Genomic DNA, 12,555 nt, shown 5'->3' on the forward strand with positions numbered 1-12,555 from the left:
AAACTAGCAATCGTGAGGAGAGTAAAAATGCAAGATATTGGAAATCCATTGGAAATTAAAAGGTCAGCAACTTGCAATTGACTGCATATCAAACCCTCATGGTAACCACAAATCAAAAATCTACAGTATATATTCACACAATAAAGAAAAAGGAATTCAAACACAGCATTAAAGATAGCCATCAAATCATGAGAAGAGAACCAAAGAGGAAGGGAAGAAAAAAAGACCTACCAAAAAAATACAAAGCAATTAACAGAGTGTGAGTAAGAACATACATTTCCATAATTACCTTAAATGTAAACTGATTCAACGCTCTAACCCAAAGACAGAGACTGGTTGGATGAAAAATGAAAACAAGACATATATATATATATACATACATACATACATACATATATACATACATATACACACACACATATATATATATATATATGTCTTGTTTTCATTTTCATCCAACTAGTCTCTGTCTTTGGGTTTTATATCTATATATATATATATAGATATATGTATGTGTGTGTGTGTATGTGTGTGTGTGTATATATATATATGTATGTAGGTATGTATGTATGTATTGTCACTTGTCCCTGGATCCTCACACTCCATTTGGGGGGCACCACTGCTTGGATCAGGGTGTTCTACAGGCATCTCCCCCAAGTACCCACCTACTGATACTCTGTCTCTGTAGGATCTGTGAGTATAATAAACTCACACCTCTCCTTACCTGCACCTCTCCTATATCCCCTCTTAGAGCTGCACTTGTCTGACCATCCCATGAAAAAAAATACAAAAAACTACGATGGTACTACGACTATATTAACATAATTAATGTAGGTTCAACCAGGCAGTTGTACATGTATGAAACATTTGATCTCACCTCACTGCCTCCTGTGACACATCACACAGACCGGAAGGGCACAGTGCACACTGGATCTGGAGCCTTTACTGTCCATTGCCAAGAAAGCCCTTCGGCTCCCTTGAACACCTAATGCTCTAGGAATAACTGTGTGACTGGAACCTTCACTCAAGTATGTACTAAAGTCTGTGATCCATATTCTTATAGTTAGGCTGGGAATGAGACTGAGGCTTTTCCTGCTGGAGATCCCCTCCCAGACCAGACAAGCCTTACCTGAGCAGACTACTCCAGCATCCTGGTCATGGGAAAGGCCCTCAGGACGACGGTCTTTAACAGCAGTATAAGTACACTCCGTGATAGCTGACTCTGTCCCTCTGCAGTAATAGCATAAAACCAAATGGGGCCAACTGCTGATCCAAAGTGAACTCTTTGGAGAGCATCAACAGCAGCTCCACAACCCAGCTGTCTACACACCACAGTGGCCTCTTCTAAGCCCCACTTGTAACTATTCACTGTGCCCTATTCTCCTTGGTGCTTTACTTCCACTCTCCCCTCACAGCGGTGACCTCCATCCTTCAGCCTCAGCTCTAGATCTGCAAAAGAGACACAGACACAGATGCAGGACAGATTTTAGTACACCATGCAGTTAGTGGACTGGCAAGTAATAAAAAATGAACACTCTAATCTCTGAAAAAAATTCCCTGTGTACAGCATTTGTTGACTTCTGTGGTATATATATTACCCCCATGGCCAACTCTAAGCTCCCAATGTGCCATTACTGAACCCAGAGTTGGAAGGGAGGCACCAGGTGTTTCTCACGAGCCTATAGAACCAGCTCCAGGGACACCACCGAGGACAGGCCTCCAGAGACTCTGGTTGCTGCCCTCCCTGTAGATGCGCCCAAGGCTACTAGGGCCCAGCTTCCCTGTCTCAGTTACAGCTCATGGCCCAGGATCCAGAGAGGAATCTTCCCTCTCCTTCCCTGTCCATAGGGAGCGTCTCATCCAGCTCAGGAACAGAGGGCTGGGGTAACAGGCTCTAAAGTGTTCCAATATTTTCTGTTGCCTGGTATCCACATCCTTGTGTAATCCCCACACTCAAATGTACTTAGTAACATGCATGTAACAAATGGAATTTGGCAAAAGTGATGAGATGTCACTTATGAGATTAGATTTCAGTTCAACAATACACCAAAGTCTCAATGCTGCTAACCACCATGTAAGTACATAGGCGATATCCTCCCCTGGTTGAACCTTCAGATAATTGCATCCTTGTGAGACATCATGACTCTGAGGATCCAGGTAAGCCATGTCAATTCTTGACCCACAAGGGGCGGTCCTAAGATGGTGGAGGAATAGGATGGGGAGACCACTTTTTCCCCCACAAATTCATCCAAAGAACATTTAAATGCTGAGTAAATTCCACAAAACAACTTCTGAATGCTGGCAGAGGACATCAGGCACCGAGAAAAGCAGCCCATTGTCTTCGAAAAATATAAAAGACAAAAAAAGTGACAGAAGAGGTAGGGAGGGAGCTCTGTCCCAGGAAGGGAGTCTTAAAAAGAGAGGTTTCCAAACACCAGGAAACACTCTCACTGCCGAGTCTGTGGCGAGCCTTGGAAGCACAGAGGGCAACATAACAGGGAGGAAAAATCAATAAATAATTAAACCCCACAGATTACGAGCCCAACGGTAACTCCCACAGCGGAGAAGCAGCACAGACGCCTGCACCCACCACTAGCAAGCGGGGGCTGGGCAGGGAGGCACAGGCTGCATCGCTTAGAGTAAGGATGGGGCCTGAATGCCCCTAGGGCAATCTGAGCGAACTAACTTGGGCTAGCAAACCAGACTGTGGGATAGCTACCAGTGCGAAAAGCCCAAAGACACCACCAGGCCCACACACAGAACAAAGGCCTGAACTGTTGGAGATTGTGAGTGAAATGACACAAAGACAAGACACACAAGAGACAGACACAACTCTGGCCAGAGGAAAAAGAACTGCTCAAGCAAGCGAGCTTGTGGTTTATTTATATATAGCCCCCCTGGGCAGAATTCCAGACTGTATGACTAAGCCTTCTCAGCATAGTGCATGTGCATAAATGTTATCCTATAGCAAAAGGGAGTGAAATTCCTGCTTACTGCAGAGTCTGTCCAGAGCCCTTTCTTTCTTCTTATCACAAGAAGGGAATGTTCCCTCATTTGCAAGGGACCACCAAACTCAAGGCTGTGTCTAGTCTCCTTGGCAGAACATCCTGCCTGCAAGCACGTTCAGCCCACGCAGAGAGTCCTGTTTGCAAGCACATCTCCACTTTCCCTATTGTGGCCGCATTAACCTCCTCCTCCTTTTTTATTTTATTTAAGCCCTCGAGACATTTGTATTGATGTTCTGTAGAGCAAGGCATAAAGCTGTAGGCGGCCAACCTCCAGCCTTGCCTTCGCAGCTGTGCCTGTCTTAGATTGCCCTCCTCTGATCGTCTTACTCGTCATTGGCTATCCAGCCACCTCTTGGGGGCTAGGCGGCATCTCTCTAGATGATGGGCATCTAGAACTCATTTTATTTATATGTCTCGGTTAATCTCTTGAAGGGCTCACGTTAAATGGTACAGATGTTATACAAAACTGAGAAGAATTCCAATCACATTTCAACACACTTCGTGTAGATAAAACAGCTAATTGATCTCCAAGCCAGGAAATGGTGTGTTGAAGATTGAGCACGTTGGTAGCAAGTTGTGCATCCAAATCTCGCTGTTGTTTCCATAACAAATGAGAGTCCTTATGCCAGTCCTGAACAAAATCAGCTGTTTGAATTCCTTGGTGTAACACGAGGCCTGCTACCACCACTGTTGCAGTTACTGACACAACTGCTAGAATTGAAGCAATGACCACACCAAGCATACGTCGAGATCAATGTAGCAAAGTCTGTACAGTGGTTACTAGATGAGAAATAGCAAAAGAATCTGACCATGGCCTAGTCAGATTTATAGGAAACCATACTTCTGTCTGAGCTTTAACAATTACTAACGAAAAATTGGAGTTACAGCCTCGTCTTTCAAATTCTTTCCACCAAGACTGATTTACACATTGAGTTAGATTACAATAATCATATGACACAAACTCCACAGTATCATTCGAGGTCCAATTCCCATATAACAATGTAAAAGGATATTTTACACATGCCATTGTGGAATAAGATTTATTATCGTGTAAATTAACATGAAATGGACCCGAAGAGTCGCCACTATTCAAAGTATAGTTGCCTGACCAAATAGTGAGATTACCAGAAACTGCCCATAGTTTCCAAATATCCCCTTGAATGTGCGGATGTCCCTGCAATTGTAATTGAAGAGGGACAAGTGCAAATTGCTGCCATTTAACTGTTTCATTACCATTGCCCATCAAAGTGCTATTTGCATGATGCCACCTAAGAGATTTATTCAACCATTTTTCTAAGAATTGCCCATGATCTGGACTCCAATCTACAATGATAGACCCAGAATAATTCATGACTTCAAAGGGTCGATGACCTCAGCAACGTTCCCATTCCAAAGATTTTAGAGAAGGAGCAAAATAGTTAACAGGACATAGTGACATATGTATTCCATTATGAATATCTATCGGTTCTGTCAAGGTGTTGCTTCCCTTGTACGAAAAGTAAAGCTTCTCTGCATAGTAAGCTCTTCGATTGAACAAAGGGATCAGCCATTGTTAATTTTGATCAATCTCACTTGGGTCCAAAACCTGTAATTATTAACGGAAATGAAAGCATACCCTCATCCCAAATATATTAATCATGCTGGGATCCAACCTTTCTCTTTATCTTTATACCAAATAGGTGTATTCAAGATCTTCTTGTCTTCTTCTTTCCCTTGAAAATGCAACTCTGCTGCTGATAGATTTCCCTTGCTCCAAATATTCAAAACATTTAGGGTAAGTAAGGTTTTATTCAAAATGTCTTTATGTTTCATAAATCTCTCCTGTTTCCCCTTTATTTTTTCAAGATAGTCACACAATGTACGATTAGCTCTTTCAATGATAGCTTGCCCTTGACTATTATAAGGAATACCAAAGTATGAGTTATATGGTATTGGGATTAAATGTGAGCTAATTTCGCGGATTGGTAGGCAGGTGCATTATCAGTTTTCAATTAAATTGGTAATCCCATAACTGCAAAACAAGATAACAAATGAGTAATAACAGCGTCAGCCTTTTCAGAATGTAATGCAGTGGCCTATTGAAAATGCATGCACGTATCTATAGTATGATGCACATATTTATGTTGTCCAAGATAAGAAATGTAAATTACATCCATTTGCCATATCTGATTTGCTTGTTGTCCTCTTACATTGACACCTGGTGAGGTAAACGGTAAAGCAAAGTGTGCACATATGGAACAAGAACAAACAATATTTTGAGCTTATTTTTGAGTAATAGCATGAGATTTTTGTAACCCTTTGGAATTGGTATGCTGTAAGAGATGTTCTTGTTTTGCTGTTTCTATAGGATAAAGTAAGGCATCAATTGTAGCATTTCTGAATGATAAGGGTCCAGGAAGGGCGGAATGTGCACGAATGTGAGTAAAGAAAATTAATTCTGAACGCTGCAAGAGCAACTGTTGTACTTGGTAAAACAATTATCAATAGCTGTTTTAAGGGTCAGTGGAAGGGAGACATGGGGAAGCTGTAGGCAAGAGAGAACAGCATATCGAGAATCTGAAACGATGTTAATAGGAATTTGGGGAAAATCTTGCAAAACTAAATAGATAGCCCACAGCTCAGCGGGCTGTACAGAAGAAAACGAGTGGGGGAGAACCTTAGAACTTTCCGGGGTCCAATATCCAGCAGCATTTTTATTTGCATCTGTAAAAATAGTGGGTCCCTTAACTGGAACATCTGAAACTGGGGATAGAGATATCATAGAGTTAGTCTGGAGAAAACCAATCAATTTAGATGACGGATAGTGATTAGAAAACGAACCAGGATATGAGGCAAGAGAAATTTGCCAGTTTTCATTAAATTGTAAACATCGAGATATTTGAGCAGTTGTTAATTGAGTAACAATCTGGTGTGGTTCATATCCTGACAATTGTAAAATATGATGGTGACCTTTCTGTATAAGGAAGGCTAATTTATCCATATATGTAGTCAATTTTTTGGAAAAGCTGTTAGGTAAGAAAACCCATTCTATTAATCCTTTTTCTTGAGCAATTACACCAGATGGAGAATAAGGGGTATGAAATATTATAAACGAAATAGGTTGAGACGCCTGTAAGTAAGTCAAAAAAAACCATCATTTAGTCGTTGCTCAACAAATTGAAGTTCCTGTAAAGCCAATGGGGTTAAAGTTCAGGGGCTATCCAGAGTTGTATCTCCCTCTAAAGTAGAAAACAAATGTCATAATTGATAAGTAGGAATCCCAAGTACCGGGTGTAGACAATTGATATCTCCCAATAACTTTTGAAAATCATTTAAGGTTTTGAGGAGGTCTCTTCTGATTTGCAACTTTTGGGGCCTTATTCTATGTTGTTCCAATACCGTCCCTAAATATGAAATAAGATAGTCTTTTTGAATTTTTTCTGGGGCTATTTGCAAATGGTATAGTCTTAAAGCCTCCTGTACTTTTAGAAAGAATTCATCACTTTCAGCAATACTAGGAGCTGCTAATAGGAGATCATCCATATAATGATATAGAATATAATTGGGGTATTCTTGATGGAGGGATTGTAAAGAGTGAGCTATGAATTCTCGACATAAAGTAGGACTATTTGTCATTCCCTGTGGTAAGACTGTCCATTGATAATGCTTAACAGGCTGAGCACGATTAAGAACAGGAACTGTAAAAGCGAACTTATCTCTATCTTGCAATTGTAGGGGAATGGCAGAAAAACAGTCTTTAAGATCCAGCATCATTAAGGACCAATTCTGAGGAATAAGAGCTGGAGAGGGGAGTCCCAATTGTAACGCTCCCATAGGTTCAATACATTTATTAACTTCTCGTAAATCAGTTAACATTCTCCATTTTCCAGATTTCTTTTTTTATGACAAAAACAGGAGAATTCCAGGGGGAGGTAGAGGGCTCTATATGACCAAGTTGGAGTTGTTCTTGTACTAATTGTTCTAATGCCTCGAGCTTCATTTGTGGTAATGGCCACTGCTCAACCCATTTTGTAGTATTAGTTAACCTTTTAATGGGAATGCTCTAGGAGTTTGAGCAGTGGCTACTAGTTTTCTGGTGGAATGGTTACAAAAGCCCCCAAAGGAGAGAGAAGATCTCTTCCCCAAATATTAATAGGTATGTTTACAATATAAAAGGTAACAGATACTAATCTTCCATTATGGAATTGACATTGCAAGGGATGGGTACTCTTCCAGACATCTGCAGTGGAGCCCAGTCCCGTGAGCATTAGAGGGCTTTTTTCTTTTTTCCAATCTTGGGGCCATTGTTGAGAAGAAATAACTGAAACATCTGCCCCTGTGTCTATTAGTCCCTCGACGTTTTTTCCTTGTATAATCAAGGAGAGAACAGGGCGAGAATCTTTGATAAGCATTTCCCAAAATATATGTCGCCCAGTACTTTCAAATCCTCCTGTTTGTTCATTAGGAAGAGCCAAAAAGGGATGATAAGGTAGGAGAAGTATTTGAGCAATATGTTCCCCAGCTAACAATGAAAGCGTGGTAGAAGTAGAAACCATAATCACAATTTCTCCAACATAGTCCAAGTCTATTACCCCAGGAATTATGGTTAGACCTCTCAAAGCTGCACTGCTACTGCCTAATATTAAGCCAAAGGTGCCTTTAGGCAGTGGTCCGAATACATTTGTTTTTAATTTGTAAATGCCCCCTCCTGGTGACAAAAGAACATTCTCAGCTAATGGCAAATCAGCAGCAGCACTCCCTGAAGCAGCAGACCATAAGTCTGAAATCATCATTTGAGGTCCTTTTAATGAGGCATTGACTGGTAACTGTTGTTGGGAGGGAACAGGGTTGGAGTAGGTGGGACGGCAGGAGGACAGGGAGGAAAAGTTCCCGGTATTGTTCCTGGGCCCCAAGGACTTAGGCCCGCAGGATAGTTTCCTGGTATCGGGTTGCCCATTTTGTCTGTTTTAGATTTGCACTCAATAGTCCAATGAAGCCTCTTCCCGCATTGACGGCAAGGTCCCAGAGGAGTCTTATTCCTCCCAGCAAAAGATCTGTCTTAGGAATTGCACCTTGATCAGCTTTTAATTTCTGACATTCTCTTCTCATATGACCAGGTTTTCCACAATGGGAGTAATTACCTACCTTTTGTGGTTTCATAGCTTTGGCCAAGCTGTAGCAAAGACATTAGCCTGATGCTCTGTTCCTCCTACTCCCGAGCAGGCTCCGATATATTCAGCTATAGCTGCACCCTGTCCTTTTAATGGTCCCAGTATACATTTGCATTCAGTATTTGCATTTTCAAATGCTAAAGTTTGTAATAATATCTCTGAAATTTCATCCCTCCCTACAGCTCGTTCCATAGCTACCCTCAATCTTGCTAGAAAATCAGTATATGGCTCACTGGGGCCTTACATTGTTTTAACAAAGGAGGGCTGGGCGTGGCCAGTAGGCACCACACGGTGCCATGCTCGTAAAAAGACCTGGTGGACTTGTTGTAAGTCCTGATCAGAGTACTGAGCCTGTTCTCTTAAAGCCTGATAACGGCCCTCTCCGATTAACTTGTCTTCGAGAGGACCAGGGGGATTCTGTCCTTCATTAATCAGAGCCTGCTTTCTAGCTTCTTCCTCCCACCAGCTACAAAGTTGCAACCATTGAGAACCCTCCAAGACAGCTTGGGCAATAGATTCCCAATCTAACCGAATGATTAATTTGCCTTTTCCCAATGATTCCAGCATAGCCAAAACACAGGGAGATTGAGGACCATATTGCACTACTGCAGCTTTAAGATCTTAAAAAAAATTATATTCCAAAGGAGTGTATTGAATATTTATCACGTTGTCATCTTGCTGTCTCTGGATGATAAATAATTGTGGAGGATCGATAAAACCACCAGGGGGAGCAGGTAAGTCATCATCATAAAGCATAGACAAAGGAAAGGAGAACTGACAATGTTCCCTGCCCACATCGGGCAGATCAACTGCAGTGGGGAAAAGAGAAGCATAAGCATGAGCAGAAGGCACAGATTCCTTCTCCTCCTTATGGAATTTCCATCATTCCTGGAATAGATGGGTCATTTCTTTAATCCCTTTGCCCTCTTCTGACGAAACTGAAGAAGCCTTCAAATCTGATTCCAAACTAACAGATGTTTCACCATTTCCAGGAGGAGGCTTACCTGTATCTTTACCTTCAGGCAATGCAGAAACCCCACCAACGTTTGGCACATCCTAATAAATTGCCTCTTCCTTCATTGAAGCATTAGATTTCGTTTCATTATCAGTAGATAGCAAAGTCAAAGCCTGTGTTATAGCATTACATAAAGTCCATAACACCAAAGGGATCACATTACCCTTCTGATGTTGCTTTCTCAATTCTTTTTGAACTATTTTCCATTCCTTCAAATTTAATGTAACTTAGTTTGATATTGAAACCAATGACAATGTTGCTCCACCAAGCAAAAGAGCTCACTCAATCGACGAGTCGAGACCTTAACGCCTATGGAGTGGAGAAGTCATTTGACCAATTCCATGTATTGTATCCTTAATGATGATGAGGAATTCCCCATGATTTTCTGAAAGTTCCCCTGCCTGCTAGGGTGAGGAATTCCCCATGATTTTCCTGAAAGTTCCCCTGCTATGGATTTAAAATCCCCCCAGGGTTACTCACACTTTTGGTTTCACTTGAGCCCCACGTTGGGTGCCAGATGTTGGAGATTGCAGTGATGACACAAAGACAAGACACACAAGAGACAGACACAACTCTGGCCAGAGGAAAAAGAACTACTCAAGCAAGCGAGCTTGTGGTTTATTTATATATAGCCCCCCCCCTGGGCAGAATTCCAGACTGTATGACTAAGCCTTCTCAGCATAGCGCATGTGCATAAATGTTATCCTATAGCAAAAGGGAGTGAAATTCCTGCTTACTGCAGAGTCTGTCCAGAGCCCTTTCTTTCTTCTTATCACAAGAAGGGAATGTTCCCTCATTTGCAAGGGACCACCAAACTCAAGGCTGTGTCTAGTCTCCTTGGCAGAACATCCTGTCTGCAAGCACGTTCAGCCCATGCAGAGAGTCCCATTTGCAGGCACATCTCCATTTTCCCTATTGTGGCTGCATTAACCCTTCACTGAACAGAATTAGCTGGTTGCAGACCATCCCCCTTTGGTGACAGGCAGCCAGAGCCGGAAGGGGGCAATCGCAGCCCCAGAGAGACATTATCTGCCAAACTGCAAGCAGGCTTCTTTGGTAACTAAGACTTCTTGGGGTTCTGGACAGTCAACATCCGCCTGAGAAGGTGCACTGGTTGTACACCCAGAAAACCAAGTGGCAGGGACAGGGGAGGCGATAAGTCGCAGCGACTGCACTCACCAAACACCTCATTACCTAAGCTGCTCGGACCTGGGAAGGGCACAAAATGCAGGCCCAACCGAGTCTGTGCCTCTGAGGACTACCTGAGTGCCTGAACCTGAGAGGCTTAGACCTGAGAGGTGCATGCAGCCCAGGGCCGGCCTCGGACAGTTCCTGGTGGAGCAACCTAGATCCTGAGTAGTGTGGGCAGGAAGGGTACATGTGCCATGAGCAGGGGCAGGCCCAGTGTGGCTGAGGCACTGCGAGCACACACCAGTGTTATTTGTTTGCAGCATCCCTCCCTCTCCACAGTGCGACTGAACAAGTGAGCCTATAAAACGTGTCCACCACCGTCCCCTTGTGTCAGGGCAGAAATCAGACACTGAAGAGATCAGCAAAGAAAAGAAGCTAAAACAGAGGGAACCACCTTGGAAGTGACAGGTGTAATAGATTACAACCCTGTTGTTAGTACTGACTACATAGGAAGGGGCCTATAGAGCTTGAGAAATATAAGCCGGACCAAGGAACTATCCAAAAATGAACTGACCCCACAATACCCACAACAACACCAGAGAAGTCCTAGATATATTTTTAGTATTTTTACTACCATTCTTTTTTTTTAATTAAAAAAATTTCATTACTCCTTTAATTTTCACTTTTATAACCTGCTATTACTTTGCAAAACAAAAAGAAGACCCTATTTTTTAAAAGCAAACTTCATATATATATATATATATATACATATATATATATATATATGTATGTATTATAATTTTGTGACCTTTCTTTCTTTCTTTTTTTTCTTCTTTTCTTTAATACTGTGTTTTTGAAATTCCAAACTCTAAATTTTTAATCTTTGCTTTTTGGTATTTGTTATCAATTTTGTACCTTTAAGAATCCAGTCTTCAGTATCCATTTTTACTTGGGAGGGAGATCACTGGCTTGACTGCTCTCTCCCCCTTTGGACTCTCCTTTTTCTCCACCAGGTCGCCTATGTCTCCTCCCTACCCCCTCTCTTCTCTACCCAACTCTGTGAATTTCTGTGTGTTCCAGATGGTGGAGAACACTTAGGGAACTGATTACTGGCTAGATCTGTCTCTCTCCTTTTGATTCCCCCCTTTTATCCTCCTGGCCAGCTCTGTCTCCTTCCTCCCTCTTCTCTTCTCTGCATAACTCCGTGAACATCTCTGAGTGGTCCAGTTGTGGCGTGCACATAAGGAAGTGATTACTGGCTAGCTTGCTCTCTCCTCTATTGATTCCACCTCATCTCATTCGGGTCACCTCTAACTCCCTCCTCCCTCTTCTCCATGAAACTCTGTGAACCTTTCTGGGTGTCCCTCACTGTGGAGAACCTTTTCATCTTTAACCTAGATGTTTTATCAATGGTGCTGTATAGAAGGAGAAGTCTTGAGACTACTGTAAAAATAAGACTGAAAACCAGAAGCAGGAGGCTTAAGTCCAAACCCTGAGAACACCAGAGAACTCCTGACTCCAGGGAACATTAATCGATAGGAGCTCATCAAATATATCCATACCTACACTGAAACCAAGCACCACCGAAGGGCCAACAAGTTCCAGAGCAAGACATATCATGCTAATTCTCCAGCAACACAGGAATACAGCCCTGAGCTTCAATATACAAGCTGCCCAAAGTTACTCCAAAACCATTGACATCTCATAACTCATTACTGGACACTTCATTGCACTCCAGAGAGAAGAAATTCAGCTCCACCCATCAGAACACTGACACAAGCTTCCCTAACCAAGAAACCTTGACAAGCCACCTGTACTACCCACCCACAGTGAGGAAACTCCACAATAAAGAGAAGTCCACAAACTGCCAGAATATAGAAAGGACACCCCAAACTCAGCAATATAAACAAGATGAAGAGACAGAGGAATACTCAGCAGCTAAAGGAACAGGATAAATGCCCACCAAACCAAACAAAACAGGAAGAGACAAGGAATCTACCTGATAAAGAATTCAAAATGATGACAGTGAAAATGATCCAAAATCTTGAAATAAAAATGGAATCACAGATAAATAGCCTGGAGACAAGGATTGAGAAGATGCAAGAAAGGTTTGACAAGGACCTAGAAGAAATAAAAAAGAGTCAATATATAATGAATAATGCAATAAAAGAGACCAAACACACTCTGGAGGCAACAAATAGTAGAATAACAGAGGCAGAAGATAGGATTAGTGAATTAGAAGATAGAATGG

The 12,555-nt window shown here is 42.1% G+C and overlaps 1 protein-coding gene and 1 pseudogene across 1 annotated transcript in view; one reads left to right on the forward strand and one right to left on the reverse strand.

Annotated features, from left to right (window-relative positions):
• LOC138077993 (antigen WC1.1-like) overlaps positions 1–3,342 on the reverse strand; it is a 46,757-nt pseudogene extending 43,415 nt beyond the window's left edge.
• The window catches only part of LOC138078778 (deleted in malignant brain tumors 1 protein-like), a 373,461-nt gene that overhangs the window by 182,634 nt on the left and 178,272 nt on the right, over positions 1–12,555 (forward strand).

This window comes from Capricornis sumatraensis, chromosome 4, assembly GCF_032405125.1.
Source record: "Capricornis sumatraensis isolate serow.1 chromosome 4, serow.2, whole genome shotgun sequence".
Taxonomy (NCBI): Eukaryota; Metazoa; Chordata; class Mammalia; order Artiodactyla; family Bovidae; genus Capricornis; species Capricornis sumatraensis.